At 45.0% G+C, this 15,025-nt stretch overlaps 1 protein-coding gene and 1 pseudogene across 3 annotated transcripts in view; both read left to right on the top strand.

The window, feature by feature from the left end:
• Positions 1-1,237: 1,237 nt before the first annotated feature.
• LOC308352968 (splicing factor 3B subunit 4-like) lies at positions 1,238-2,610 on the top strand (annotated as a pseudogene). The gene has a single exon. The product of its transcript is annotated as a splicing factor 3B subunit 4-like (transcript).
• A 5,834-nt stretch (positions 2,611-8,444) lies between these two features.
• The window catches only part of JAK2 (Janus kinase 2), a 133,108-nt gene continuing 126,527 nt past the window's right edge, over positions 8,445-15,025 (top strand). Inside the window, exons 1-2 of one of the 2 annotated variants that reach the window (XM_080819571.1) lie at positions 8,445-8,828; positions 9,134-9,213. The gene's annotated coding sequence lies outside the window, so the exon portion shown is untranslated. Of the gene's footprint in view, positions 8,829-9,133; positions 9,214-15,025 lie in introns of those variants that run through there. The other variant, XM_080819572.1, reaches the window with a different exon arrangement.

The raw sequence follows: 15,025 nt of genomic DNA, 5'->3' as shown, positions 1-15,025 counted from the left end.
TTTACTTGTGAGATCAAAAAAGAAAAAAAGTAGCTTGTTCAATAAATCTTCTTAGTCCCTGAATAAGGATAATAGATAATAAGATGATAAGGATAATAGATGCATGATTCTTGCTAAATACTTTATTACTTGTAGTGCTGTCGATTTCCAGAACGGGCCCTGTGAGCAGTACAAGAGCTGAACTGGCATCTGAGTAGAAAACACCCGAAACTAAAATATTCATAGCATTAGCCTGCCTGACCAAAAGAGTTCGCCTGTGGACTATTACCCCCCGTCATGCTTGCTTTCTGACAGATGCAGTAACAATAACAGAAAAAAAAGCAAAACCAAAGACAAATACAAGTAAACAAAAGCACCAAAAGGAGAAAGCAAAGAAACAGTATTTTTTTTTTCTTCAAATGAATGGTGATATCAATGTTCACTTGGAGACAGTATTCGGTGTCGATACTAGAAGAGAAAGTTATTCTCCAGGCTTTTCTCAGTTTCAGTTTGAGAAATGTAGGGGCGTTGCATTTCTATATTGCTGGAACTAAGTATCACAAACTGGGTGGCTTAAAACAACAGAAATTTATTCTTTCACAGTTCTGGAGGCTACAAGTCTGTGCTCAAGCAAATGGCCATGGTGTGCTCTCTCTGGAGCCTTCAGAGGGGATTCCTGCCTCGCCTCTTCCAGTTTCGGTAGCTTGAGAGGTTCCTTGGTTCAGATGCATCACTCTAGTCTCTTGACTCTCTTTCCCTGGCTGTTTTCGCTCTGCGTGTCTGTCTTCTCCACTTCTCACAAGGACACCAGTCCTGGCGTAGCTGGGTGGCTCAGGTGGTCAAGCATCTCTCTTCTGCTCAGGTCGTGATTTAGGGTCCTGGGATTGAGCCCAGTGTCGAGCTCCCTGCTCAGTGGGGAGTCTGCTTCTCCCTCTCCCTCTGTCCCTCCTCCCTCTTGTGTGCTTTCTCTCTCTCAGATAAATAAAATCTTAAAAAAAAAAAAAGGATGCCAGTTGTATTGGATTAGGGCTAATGACCTCATCTTAACTCAATTACATCTGCAAAGACCCTCTTTCCATATGAAATCACATTCACAGTTACTGGTAGTTAGGACTTGCACATGTCTTCTTGATGGATTCAATTTGTAATTCACAATTTATAATTCCTAACTGAAGTCTGACCAATCGTTATTAACAGTTATGAAAGTAGATGACTTTTGCATACGACTTTGATTCAGTGGGCTTTCAAGCACTTCATAATGGAGCATGCAGGAGCCCCTTGCCACACAGCCAGGCCGATCTCTGAGCAGAACCAGGGTGCCGCTGTCTACGTGGGAGGCTTGGACGGGGAGGTTGGCCAGCCACGGCCGTGGGAGCTAATCCTCCAGGCAGGGCCAGTAGTCAGCTCCCACATGTCAAAGGATGAAGTCACAGGTCAGCACCAGGCCATGGCTTCGTGGAATTCTTGGGCGACGAGGAAGCTGACTCCGCCACGAAGATCATGAACCTGATCAAACCGTGTGGGAAGGTGGACCAGGCATCAGTTCGCAAGAACCCGGATGTGGGGCCAACATTGTCGTTGGCAACCTGGACTCAGAGATGGATGGGAAGCTGTTTGTGGTATTTCCAGCGCCTTTGGGGTGATTTTACAAACTCCAGAGATTGTGCAGGACCCTAACACAGACAACTCCAAAGATTATGCCTTTATTAATTTTGTTTTGTTTGATGCTTTGGAAGCAGCTGTTCATGTTTCGAATGGACATTATCTCTGTAACCGCCCTATCACTGTGTCCTATGCCTTTGAGAAGGACTCCAAGGGTCAGCACCAGGGTTCAGCAGCCGAACAACTTCTGGCAGCCCAGAACCTACTCTCCCAGGCTGACTGCCCTCGTCAGCTCCTTGCAGATTCACCCTCTCCACCTTCAACCCCCAATTCTGTGGCATCATCACTGGGATCTGGGCTTCCTCCATCAGGTAGCCCTCCTCCTCGGTCCCTCCCACCCCCAGTGTTGCCTCCTGGAGCCCTTCTACCTGGGATACTCCCAGCTAGGCCCCCATTGCCTGTGTCTCCTGGGGCTGGAGGACATGGCCCACCATCATCAGGAATGCAGGGTCTGGACATCTTGGACATGGATACTCATATCCTCACCTATTCTCACTGTGTGGGATGCCCCATCCAGGGATGTCTCAGATGCAGCTGGCCTACCGTGGCCCTCATGGGTTAGGACATCCCCATTCCAGGCCGTCAGGCTCTGGGGGGCAGCCATCACCTCAACCCCCACCTGGAGTGCCTCATCTAGGACCTCCTCTAATGGGCATGCCTTCCTTCCCCCACCAGTGGCCGCTGTTTGCATCTCCCATGCGTCATCCAGGTCTATGCCTCTACATGGGATGCGTGGACCTCCTCCACAGATGCCCCCCAGGGACACACTGGGCTTCCACGACCCCCACCAGATGGCTACCAGTGGGTGCCCCCTCCCTCCACCCAGATCAACCCCCGGCCTCTTCCCCTCGTGGCCCACTTTCAGACCGTTTTCCTTAGTAATTTCTCATTCCTTTGCCTCCTGTTTTAGCTTCCCAGTATCTTTTCAATTCTTTGGACCAATCAGAATTTCTGTAGCTCCCTGCAGCTAAGGCACCAATCTTTCTCAGGCTTTTTTTTTTTTTTTTTTAGTGTAATTTTTTTTCACAGGTGTTTTTTGTTTTCCTAAATTGCTCCTAAGTGTTTTTGGAAATGCACAGAGAAAATAAAACTAAACTCCTTGTTAAAAAAACAAATAAAAATGGGATTGGGAGGGAGACAAACCATAAAAGACTCAATCTCAAAAAACAGACTGAGTGTTGCTGGGGGGAGGGGGGACGGGAGAGGGTGGTGGGGATATGGACATTGGGGAGGGTATGTGCTATGATGAGTGCTGTGAAATGGGTAAACCTGGCGATTCACAGACCTGTACCCCTGGGGATAAAAATACATTATATGTTTATTAAAATAAACACATAAATTAATTTAAAAAAAACAAAATACTTCATAGTCCTTCAACTACAATAATTTCAGCAATGGCCCAGAATAACATAAGTGTCTTTTTTTTAAGAAAACATATTTCAAGTCAACACATTCAGACATGAGCCACTGATAGGTAGCAGGTTTCCAAAAGAACTGAGAGGACAGAAATGTGGATAAAGTAAGACCACCCTAAAGACGGTGCTCCCTCACTACCAGCTGCCTATGCTGGGGGGAAAACACTGACTTTCCCTTTGACCAACTCTCATTGTGCAGAGGTAAAAAAGTGCAGCCTCCAGACCTTACTTAGAAAGAGAAGGCATGGAGGGAGAGACGGGGATGGGGAGGGGTCTCTTTGTTGAGCAAATATACTTAAGGACAAATTATAGACATTGGGGGTATGTAGAACTTAAAGTTGAGAACAGCTTTAGGCAGCATTATTTTGGTCCCACTGTGTATTTCATAGGTAAAATTGAAATACACAGTATTTAAACATACCAGTAAGATGTTTTAATATCAAATTAGATTTCCCTTGGGTCAATAGTTTAACTGAAGTGGAGTGACCACAGCAATTACTATAGCTATGGCCCAGAAGAGTCACAAAATTCAGTTACAGAGAGAGTTGGATGAAGTGAGTGAGAAGAGAAAACCCAACAGCCCTGAAGGGAGTGATGATTTGGAAGAGGAGGTGAGGGTGAGGAAAATTTCTCCGTAAGACGTAGCCACCCTGCTCAAAGATAGCTTATTTTTGGCTAACCAAAATTACATGGGTTCCGTGTAATGTCTCAGATTGTGACTAATACTTACATAGTTAGGCTTGGCTCCTTCATTGGAGATAGACTTGAGAATTTGTGGGTAAATTGGATTTTTAAAAGTTGTACATCTTCTCTCTTGGGATTTGAGAGGATTTTTTTTGTTTCTCTTCTCATCAGTGTGCTATAGTATCTGTCTTCTTCAGGTTATTTTGTAGCAAGTACTCCACACTAGTAGATCTAGCTTAAGTAAAAAGGAGAAATTTGTCATAAGGAAATATTTTCAAGATACCAAATACAGGAAGTTTCTTTGGGCCTTAGAAGGAAAAGGAAACTGAAACACGATGAGGACTCTTTGTTGGTGTGCTTTCTCTCTTTTTCTCTGTCCTGTCTTAGATCTGTGTTAATCTCCCGCCCGCCCGCCCCCCCCCCCCCCCCCCCCAGCAAATCAGCCTTCTGTGCAACTCCATGTACGTAAAGGTGGCCACACCACAATGGCAGATTTAACTTTAGAGCGTAGGAAGCAAGTAAGTGAAAAGAGAAGTCTGAGCAACTGTCTTTGAATCCCAGTTTGGGCTTCTCTGAAAGGGAGACCTTGATTGGCTCATCTTGAGTAAGGTGACAACTCATGCCACCATCAATGGCTGTTGGGGCAGGGTCATGAACAATAAGGGGCCAGAGGCTGGCTATTCTGGGTGAAGAGGACCATTCTTAGAGAAAGAAGGCAGAATCCATAATCTAAATAAGAACTGAGGAATTAATGCTCTGTAAACAAAAAATTATGCCAAGGGAATTTCTATTCTTAAGAATGAATCATGATATGACTCCTTTTATAAAGAAAAATATTTTTAATGAATTGCTAACTATACCCCTGTTTTAAGTAAAACAGTTTCAGTAGAGCATAATTATAATAGACATTTTTCATATTTTACCAATTAATTATCCTCACTTGAAGAAGGTTATTAATTCCTTGCTTACAGAGGGGAAAACTTTTGGTTTTCATACACCAAAGTTAAATGTATCTGGTTATCTCAAGGGAAGGAGGGATCTGTTTGCCAGGAACACCTTTATCTTTGGGACTATAAGGAAGGATGAGACATCAGGGATATGCTGAAGTACAGAGGAGGTTTTGGACTCCCTCTACCCCCATAGCTAAGCAAACTTTGAAATGAATGATTCTAAAATATCTGGGTGGTTCAAAGCTTGTCTGTTTATCCGGCCTTTGCCTTTCCGTTTATATTACTAGACCAGGAATAAATCAGCCTCTCTCCATAGCTACCTCCCTTGCCTTCAGAAAAGTATTCTTCCCTATCTTGGAAAGAAACAAAGCAACTCCCAACCATTTGCTTGACCTGTTTCCCTTTCCAAGGACTTTTCTGTGTCTTTTTTTGCTCTCTCTCTCTCTCTCTCTCTCTTTTTTAAAGATTTTATTTATTTACTTGTCAGAGAGAGAGAGCAGCAGGCTGAACAGTTAGAGCAGGCAGAGGGAGAAGCAGCCTCCCCGCCAAGCAAGGAGCCCTATATGGGACTCAATCCCAGGACCCTGGGATCATGACCTGAGCCCCGAAGGCAGATGCCCAACCAACTGAGCCACCCAGGTGTCCCTTTTTTTGCTCCTCTTAAGAATGATGTTTTTATTATTTCATCATTTAATGCATAGTTTTTTTGGTTATTTTTGTTTTTTTACCCAAATGTAAATCTTTTTTTTTTTTTTTCCCTCATTAAACTTTTGTTTTAATGGGTCTCAAAATTCTGTGACAGACTTTTGGTCAAGTTGTTTCCATTAAAAAGTACTAAGTTTAAAAAACTAATAACTTAAAAACTGCCACACACACAAAAAAACAAATGGTCTGCAAAACACTTTCCTTCTGAAGATTTTACAATGCATTGTTATCATTAACCAGTCTTTTACTATTAAAATTAAATGGCCAGTTGACGCAAAGAGTTTTGAGACTGTTCTTCCACCACTGATTAAGATGAGGTTGGCAAGTATTGGGGATAATATTCATTTAGCCTTCTGAACTTTCTGGACAGACTTGGTGACCTTGCCAGCTCCAGCTGCCTTCTTATCCACTGCTTTGATGACACCCACAGCAACCGTCTGTCTCATGTCATGGACAGCAAAACAGCCTAGAGGAGGATAATCAGAGAAGGTCTCAACACACAAAGGCTTTCCAGAAACCATATCAACAATGGTGGCATCACCAGATTTCAAGAACTTGGAACCATCTTCAAGCTCTATTCCAGAATGACGATCTATTTTCTCCTTCAGCTCAGCAAACTTGCGAGCAATGTGAGCTGTGTGACAATTTACACGTAGGCACAATTACCAAGAAAAGGAGAATTCCATACGTTGCCTACCTCTTTATCTTCCCCCTTTGAAAAATGGCCCCCACCCACTACCTGGTTGCAGACAGCTCCTCCGTGGCTGTCCTGCGCTCAGCTCCCTTTCTGTGTATTCGATAAACTTCTATCTCCTTTGTTCTGCCTTAGGTGAACTCTTTCTCCTCCTGTGCCCCTGGATCCCACCTGATCTTCACCCCGCATTTCGGGGCCTCCATCCTATCAAGAGACACCCATTTAGACACCACACCTTCCCCCACAAGGAACTCTGAATATTCACTTCTTCCTTCCTGCAAACAGGCAGTGGCTGGTAACAGGCACCATGTCTGGTTGAATAAATAAGCATTATAAAATATAGAAATATCGCTCATTGCAGTAAATACCTCTGCACTGTTTCAGAGTTCATAAAACAGGCATTTTTTTTTCTCACAAAAGCGAATGTTTCCATTTCCACAATTCAGATAGATGATTTTGATCTTAGCTGTGACATGAAGGACAACTCTGCCATTTTATCTTTTTTGTGTGGGTCTGTGTTCTGGTTTCTACTCCAGTAACAGTTTTCATTTTCAGGAAAGGGGAACTTGCATGGTGGTTGCTGCTTGTGATCTCAGCCTTTATATTCTAAGCAGATTTTAGATTTGCCGTTGACTCACAACTATTTCTGATTCCTTTTTAGATATTAAAAATGAGGACTCTCCAGCATATTTTGCTTGTAAAACAGTAGCCATAGGAACGCAATTCTCCTGTAAATCCCTCCCTCTTATGAGAAAACAAGAGCTGTAGTTCATTATTTACTTTGAAGGAGTAGGTATGAATTCAAGTCATTTCCTATCCTGCTATCATCTGCTCAAAGACCTTTTGCAATGGGTCTTATGTAAGAAGGAATGTAAGAGTTGCATTGGTGAATTGATTTAAAGAAATCATTAAATTCAAGTTAGACCTGAATCTCAGCATCATTTGTGAATGGAGAAACAGGTATAAATGCATCAAATGTTTCAGAGAGAAAGAGGGCTAATAAGTGAGAAAGACCGTGCATAGTTGGGTCCCAGGCTACTCCTTTGGACTCATCTCTTTCCACTGCCCTCTCCTTCACTGTCCTCCAGCCACATTGACCTCTTTTCTGGTCCTTGAACTTGTCAAGCCCTTTTTCAGGGTCTTTGCCTTTGCTAGTCCCTCTGCCTGAAACTCTCTTCCCACGTAGTCACACGACTGGCTCATTTTCATTCTTCACATCTCTGCTCAGATGTCACTTACTCTGGGAGGTCTCTCCTGGCCACCCTCACTAAAATAGCACACTGCTTCCTCACTTTCTATTCCTTTACTTTGTATTATTTTTCTTAGGTGCAATTATATCCTGGTATATGATACAAAGTATATTTGTCACTTTTATCAGAATATATGCTCCAGTAGAGCAAGTAGAATGCGGGTTGCAATTACATAGCAGCATCCTTGGAGCCCTTGCAGCCCAGCACCTGGTGGATGCTATGGGAATATTCGTTGCACGAATGAATGGGGCTTTTGGGAGACGGTGGGCTCTTTCTCCTCATTCGCTGGGTCTTGTCGCCAATCGGCAAGCCCCTGGGCGCCTCATTCCACCCTCACCCTTTTCTTGGATTGGAGCCAGGCGCTCGGGATTGCCCCTGCACAAAACAGCGTCTGTGAATGCTGCCCCAACCCTCGGCGCCACTTCCCCTCGGCCTAGAGGCCTGGACTGGGGAAGGACCGGTTTGCCGGACGCGGAACGTGGAAGCGAAAGCAGAAGGGGAACCGACACGAGGGCACGGGAGGATGGCGCTGTGGTGCCAGGCTGCGTGCAGGGGGCGCCTTCCCGACCGGGCTGACTCATTCCCAGCCGCCTCCACGGCGGGCGGCGGCCACACACACGCCCGTCTGGGGAGAGCCAGGCCCCGCGTCCGCGCCGGGCTCCTGGGGGCTGTGGGGCCCAGGTAGCCAGCTCTGGCCCCATTTCCCACGCCCGTTCTCTCCGGGGACGGCCCGGGAATCTCCGCGCGCTCCCGCCGACTTCCCGAGAAGCCCGGGTTGTACGTGTCCTGCCTTTGCCAGCGCCACGGCGCGCGCCCGGAAAAGGGCACCGTGGCGGCTCGGCGCACGCGCAGTCGGGGGGGGCGCGGTTGGGTTCCGCCCCCGCCCCCGCCCCCGCCCCCGCCCCCGCCAGTCCCGCGGGTCTTCCTCAGTCAGCAGTGAACCGTCCGCCTGAGAAGAGGCTGACGCCGACGCAAATAGGGCTTCCGAGCCGAGCCAGTGTCGCCTGAGGCACTGAGAAGACGGGGTGGCCCGGGAGAGGGCGGAGACGACGCCTGTGACGACAGGCTTCCTGGCTGCCCAAAGTGGGAGTGGTGTGAGCTGGAGGAAGGAGAGAGGAAGAGAAGCCGAAGGGGGTAGCGGCGGCCGCGGCCAACGGCTTCCCTGAGCTCTGACAGGCTGGGCCGGCGCCCGGCGCGCTCGGGAGTTGGTGCCGCCGCCTCGGCCGCTCGGCCCCCGGGCCCGGACTCGCGGCGCGCATCGGGGCGGAGAGCGGCTGCGGCCGCGCGGGGACAGGCCCGGGGCTCGCCGCCCAGGGATGTGAGTGGGAGCCGACTCCGCGCGGGAGGGCCCGGGAGGGCCCAGCCTGGCGGACGCCTGGACCGCTGCCCACGCCGGGGGCTCCGCAGATCTCGGCCCGCCGCGGGCGCCGGGTCGGAGCAGTCCCTGCGGGCCTGGGGGCGCGTCCTCGCCGCGGGATCGGTGCAGCTGGTGCGTGCGGTCGCTGCGTGGCCTCTGGGTGGGGGGCAGCGGGTGTCGGTACACCTCCCTCCCACCCTCTAACCACCGTTCTGCTCCTGCTGGGGCAGTAAACTTCTCGGCAAAAAGCCTTCCTCTTGAGGGGGAGCCGGCAGCGGGGTATTTCGCTGTTGGCTGTTTGCATCCCTGTGCGCCTCGTATCCGCCTTCCTTCTCCCCTTACTGCTCTTTAAAATGTTCTAGACGTCGGAATGGCCTAGGGGAGAGCATCTTTTTCCCCTGGATTTCTGGGGTAATAACGGTTGCTTCCTTTTTTAGGTTTCAGAACCTGGGGAGGGAACAAGATGTGAACTGTTGCGCTTCTGAAGAAAAAGGCCCTTTCTCCCCTTCTCGCGAAGGTGGGTTTGCGATCTTGGCGGCAGGGCTGTGCGGTGGCGGGGAAGGCGAGTGTGGGGAACCGGGAGTGCGTGCGTAGGACGGCGGGGAGCGTGTGTAGACAGGCCCGGCTCCTTGTGGTTTAGCCTTCTGAAAATGGCAGTGCTGAACTTAGAATGTTGGTCCGGCAGGGCGATTCGGGGGTGTTTACTCTTGCTCTCTCGGATCCTTTAAGAGGCACCCGCTGCTGCTTTCTCCTCTGATCATACAAGTAACAAGGCTTTGCAGAAGAAGCGTTGCCAGTTACTCTTTCTCCCCGAGCAGCCAGAGATTGTTAATCTTTCAAGGAGGAACGTTTTCAAGGAACAAGAGATACCAAGTGAGAGAACACGTTAGCTGTTCTTGCTGGGGTTTCTGCTACCACGCTGAGTGCTTCCTGGGTGGTTTTATCTGCCCAAGTTTGCTGTGTCGGTTGAATTTACCCAGTTTGCTTTCCGGTGGTGGTTAATCAGTCAGGAGAGACTCCTTTTCTCTGAATGAAAGGGCAGAAGCGGCTGAGTATGTCATAGAGAGAAGGAGAAATGTGGAGAAGGAAACTAGAAGTGGGATTAAGAGAGATGACAATTGCTTTTGGTTTCTTAATAGGTTGTACAAGTGAGTCGTTGCTCCTGCAAATATTCTGTGCAACACCCAGCACATCTGAAGATGAATAATTACCTTTTGACCTGTCTTTCCCCACCCCATTCACCTATTATCATGAGTGTGAAAATCACTTGCTTGCATGTGTAGCATATCTGTTAGAGAAACATACCCGCAAACTGGATGTGTCCAACACTTGCCTTAATAGTACATGTATTTACCTGTAGAGAAAAGCTACAGCATTTGCTGACTACATGAGAATGTGTTTTTGCTTGAACTGAATGTCCTGTGTTTGGAGTTAATAGCATATTAAAATTAAAGTTAAAGGAAACAATAGTTTGTTTCGTATAGTGGGTTTTCCTAGTGACAGAGATGGGTGTCTCAGTTATGGGAAGGGAACATGATGTCTTTACTTCACTTGGCTGTTGCTGAAAGGTGGGTTGCTTTTGAGGCAGAATAGGGAAGCACATTGGCTCTGGAGTCAGTGTGGCTTTGAATCCTGGTGTTCCTGCCCCTTAATAGCCGTATTATTTAAAATGTCTTGAGCCTCACTTTTAAAAGGTTGCTGTGAGGATTCAGTAAGATTATGCAGGAGAATGCTTGGCTACTGTTGAAGCCTTGGCTACTATCATGGGTGGGGCAGGCAAAGGAGATTTAGAGAAGGGCAGTATCACTCTGCACAAGGTGGTCTGCCAGGGACCAGTGATTCTTCCTCTTTAGTAGAAGGAGAAAAAGCACTTACAGTTCTTGAACTGGTCAACTAGGTCTTCTTAGAGCCTTTTTATGGGAAGGTTCCACTCCTCTCTCCTTGACACCCCTCCCCCCACCCTTGTGGGGCCTCTAGCCACTATTGTGCTGCCCTCTTGTGGTTAGCTGTGCTAAGAACTTTCTTCTGCTCCTCCCCTCTTATATTTTGTTTTCCCTCTTTTTTAGGCCCCTTGCCTTTGCTCCCAGTTTCCCAAATTGTGTGCTGAGGTGCCCAAGAGCAGCAGTGAACTCAGCCTTGAACTATTAGTTTGAGGTAGTTCACAGTTTCAACGTTAAATTGACACATTCTTTTCTACAATGTCCTGTCTTTGCAAAGCTGTTTTTTTTAGAAGGTGCTCTGATAAAAAGCAACTACAGTATGAGAATCAATGTGATACAGGAAATGAGAGTGTGATGTTGTTCAGTTTGATTCCAAGAAGTTGTACAAGGCCAGGCAAGTACTAAGTTGTAAGGATATTAAATACTTTGAATTCACCTACCCAAGTATTCATACGACTCACAGGAGTGCTGTGAAAATAATACTAAAACTAAAAATTCCCTGAATGGAGAAAGTTTGGGAACCTTTGCCTTAGCTTTTGATTGACTTTTCTGATACAAACAAAATTTTTTTAAATGGAAAAACTGCATTTTTTAATGTTGGTCACTAATTGATTCCTGTCCCCACCAAAAGTATTGATATAATTATTGATGAAATTATTGATGCAAAGCCAGTACCAGCTGACCATGGCTTAGTATATTTCCTCTCCTATTTAATATCTTTATAACATCTGCCTAGTTCTTTCATTTCATTTTATTTTTTTAAAGATTTTATTTATTTGACACAGAGAGAGAGAGAGCGCGCGCGCACAAGCAGGGGGAGTGGCAGGCAGGAGAGAAGCAGGCTCCCCACTGAGCAGGGAGCCAGATACAGGACTCTGTCCCAGAACCCTGGGATCATGACCTGAGCAGAAGGCAGACGCTTAACCAACTGAGCCACCCAAGTGCCCCTAGTTCTTTCATTTTAAAACAAATTCTGTTGCTGGGGCACCTGAGCCCACCTGCTGTGGGCTCTAGTTGTTAAGCATCTGCCTTTGGCTCAGGTCATGATCCCAGGGTCCTGGGATCGAGCCCGCATCAGGCTCTCTGCTCAGCTGGAAGCCTGCTTCTCCCTTTCCCACTCCCCCTGCTTGTGTGTCCTCTCTCACTGCTGTCTCTCTCTGTCAAGTAAATAAATAAAATCTTAAAACAAACAAAATCAAATTCTGTTGCTTACTTGTTATTCTGGTCACTTCCTGGTTATTCTAGGCCTGCTTTTCTAGTCTTTTGAATGTCTCCTTAAACTCACCGTGCCTCAAACGAAAAATCATCATTTTTATACCCCTTTGGAATTTCCTTCTCTCCTGGTCATATAGACTTTAAATTAGGTATCATCTGGGAATGCCTGGGTGGCTCAGTCAGCTAAGTGTCTCCCTTAAGCTCAGGTCATGATCCCAGGGTCCTGGGGTCAAGTCCCACATCAGGCTCCCTGCTCAGCAGAGAGCCCACTTCTCCCTCTCCCTCTACCTGCCGCTCCCCCTGCTTGTGCGCTCTCTTTGGGTCAAATAAATAAATAAATAAAATAAAATCTTTTAAAAATAATAAATTAGGTATCATCTTTACCTCTTTCATTCACTTAGTGTGTGAACCCATTCAACATGTCCCGTCCATATTTCTTTTCTCCCTCATAGCTCTGCTTACCTACTTTACCACCAGGACTTAATTCCTCATTCTAGAATATTGAAAGTCAAATCAGCCTCTCAGAATCCAGCATCTTTCTTCTGTTTATCCACAATAAGAATGTCACTAATATTCCTTATTGTGGCATTCCTTTGTCCCCAGATCTTCAGTGGCTTCACACTCTCTACCTGTTAAATTTAACTTTCTCTTTCTTGGCTCTCAGGAGACTTGGTCATTATTCCCTGCCCTATTTATTCAGTCTTTAGTTTAAGGAACTAAGGAACCTCAATGAGTATTCTCTGCTGTAGTCTTTCAAGCCACTTTCCACATTTTCTAATAATAGTTATGCTTATTTCAGCTTTTAATTTCCATTTATGTTTTCCATCCTTTTCCCACCAAGCCCAGTTTTGTATCTGTACCACTCACTATTCCATAACAAAATAGGACCTCAGTCTCATCTGAAAACTTGAGGATGACTGTAGTACTTTTTCCATAGGGTTATAGTGAGAATGAAGTGAATTAATACATGAAAAGTCTTTAAGACCAGTGCCTGGCACATTAAGCACACCTTAAGTTTTAGCTTTGTTATTGTAATTATTATTTTATTAATTATTAATAATTATCATTATTATTATTACTACTATTACTATGACTATAGTCTCAGTTAAAATTCTTCCTCATTTCTGAAACTGTTTCTCACTACACACTGCTTTTTCCTTTCTATATTTCTGCTGTTCTTTTAAGTCACAGAGGATCTTCTTGTAGTTTATTTATATATCCTGATTTGGTAGTTTGGTAATTATTTCCCTAATGTTAACCTTATCTTTTCTTGTTGGTTGTATATACTTTGAGGAACACATACACAGAATGCTGAACACATGAGGAGCATTCAGTAAATGCTGTGTATTAGAATGGAACTTTAGTCAGTCACCACACAAATATTTATTAATATCTATAATGTAGAAGGTACTTTGTTATGTCCAAAGAGATGCAGAAAGATATAAAATAGGTTCCTTTCACTGAGAACTTAAAATGTAATTTGGAAGGTAAGGTAAATAATAAAAGTTAATGGATATTCGAGATCACTTGTAGTTGAAGTGAGCAGGGAAGGCTCTAGAGAGGAGGTAAAATCAAAACTAGGCATGGTTTTATTTTGCATAAGAGGAAGGACCTTGTACAGGTGATAAACAGAAGCAAAATATGCATGACATTTTCAGAGAACAGTACATAAAACAATTTGAAATGAAGGTATGTATGGTAGGGTAGTAAGAAATCAGGTTGATAATAGAGATTGAAATTAGATTATGGATGCCTTTAAGTGCTAGGATGGGAAGAATGTACATTGCTCCATAGGTAACAGAGAAGCTTTAAAAGTTTGGATTGAGAAAGAGCATGCTAAAGGAGTATTTTAGGAAAAACAGAGTGGTACCAGTGCTATGTATGATTTGGAAAGGGAAGTGATAGATCTGGGAGAGTAATCTAGGCCTGGTGTTTGGATTTAGTGAAAACAGGATTGGAGAGATGTCACATAAGACTTCATTATAGACTGGATAGGAAAGGAGCATGTGGTGGGGGGTAAGGGAGAAGAAGAGTAATCAAAGATGACTTTGAAGTTTCAATACTCAGTGACTTAAGAAATGAAGAGTGTCAGAATGCCAGGACATCTGAGAACATCTGGGCTAGTCCGTGGATTTTGTGCATTAGGAATCCGATGCCCAGAGAGATTTAAAAATGTGTCCACAGTTACTCAGCCAGTTAGTGACAAAGAAAGAACTAAAGTTTTTAAAATGTCAATATTGACAGAGATAAGAATGAAAGTATTAGTAGCTGTTTGAAGAGATCTAAACAGCTGGACTTAAATTTGGGTCTGTTGAGTTAGAGGTGACAGTGGGATAGTCAAGTGAAAATAGATAGCTAGACAGTAGGTAAGTAGAACTTAGTAGAGAAATTTAAGGCTGAAATTGTGGTGGTCAGAAAGAAGAGCGGTGGACCTGAAATTGAGCCCTGGGTATTGCCCATAATTACAGGGTGAAAGAAGAGGAACTGACGAAAGAGATGAAAAAGGAGCAGTTGGCCTGAGAGGCAAGTGGGTGGGTAGGTTAAGAGGGTGGGAATGATTAACATTTTGATCATTGTTGATCACCGCCAAGAAATGAGAAGAGTTAGAACTGAAAAAAGGCCTTAAAAATGTTCCTAACATGAAATCAAGAAAACTAGAAGAAAGAAGAAAATAGCTTATAGTTTTCCCATGTAGAAATAGCCACTGTTAGTATTTTGTTCTCCTTAGTATAATAGATGACCTTTGGATTTGACAGTTGGGTGAATAATGGAGACCTCTATCCAAAGCTCTCATCGTTGGGACTAACGATTAGAATTTTAGGCGTAATAAAGACAGGGATGTATTGTTGACAGTCTTTGTCATTCATCTGTGTCCTTTCATATCACACTGTACAAGTAACTGCTATTCCTTGTGGGAATTAGCCCTACACATATTTTATTTGAATGAGTAGACATTCAGTGGTCTTATTAGATCTTCATTGGTCTCGCAGGTTAGACAGGTGATCTCTGGGTGTGTTTGTACTGGTAAAATCTGAATAAAATGATAAGGTATTAATTTCTAAAAAGAAAGAGAAATCCTTGGTAGATAATTTATAGAAGTGAAGGTAGCATGGTTAAAACGGTTCAGATTAGGAGAGCTGGAAAGGGTAAAAGGAAGCTTATCTGTTTTTAAAG

Source organism: Martes martes (assembly GCF_963455335.1).
Source record: "Martes martes genome assembly, chromosome: 12".
NCBI classification, from domain to species: domain Eukaryota; kingdom Metazoa; phylum Chordata; class Mammalia; order Carnivora; family Mustelidae; genus Martes; species Martes martes.
This window is presented reverse-complemented; position numbering and strand designations above follow the sequence as displayed.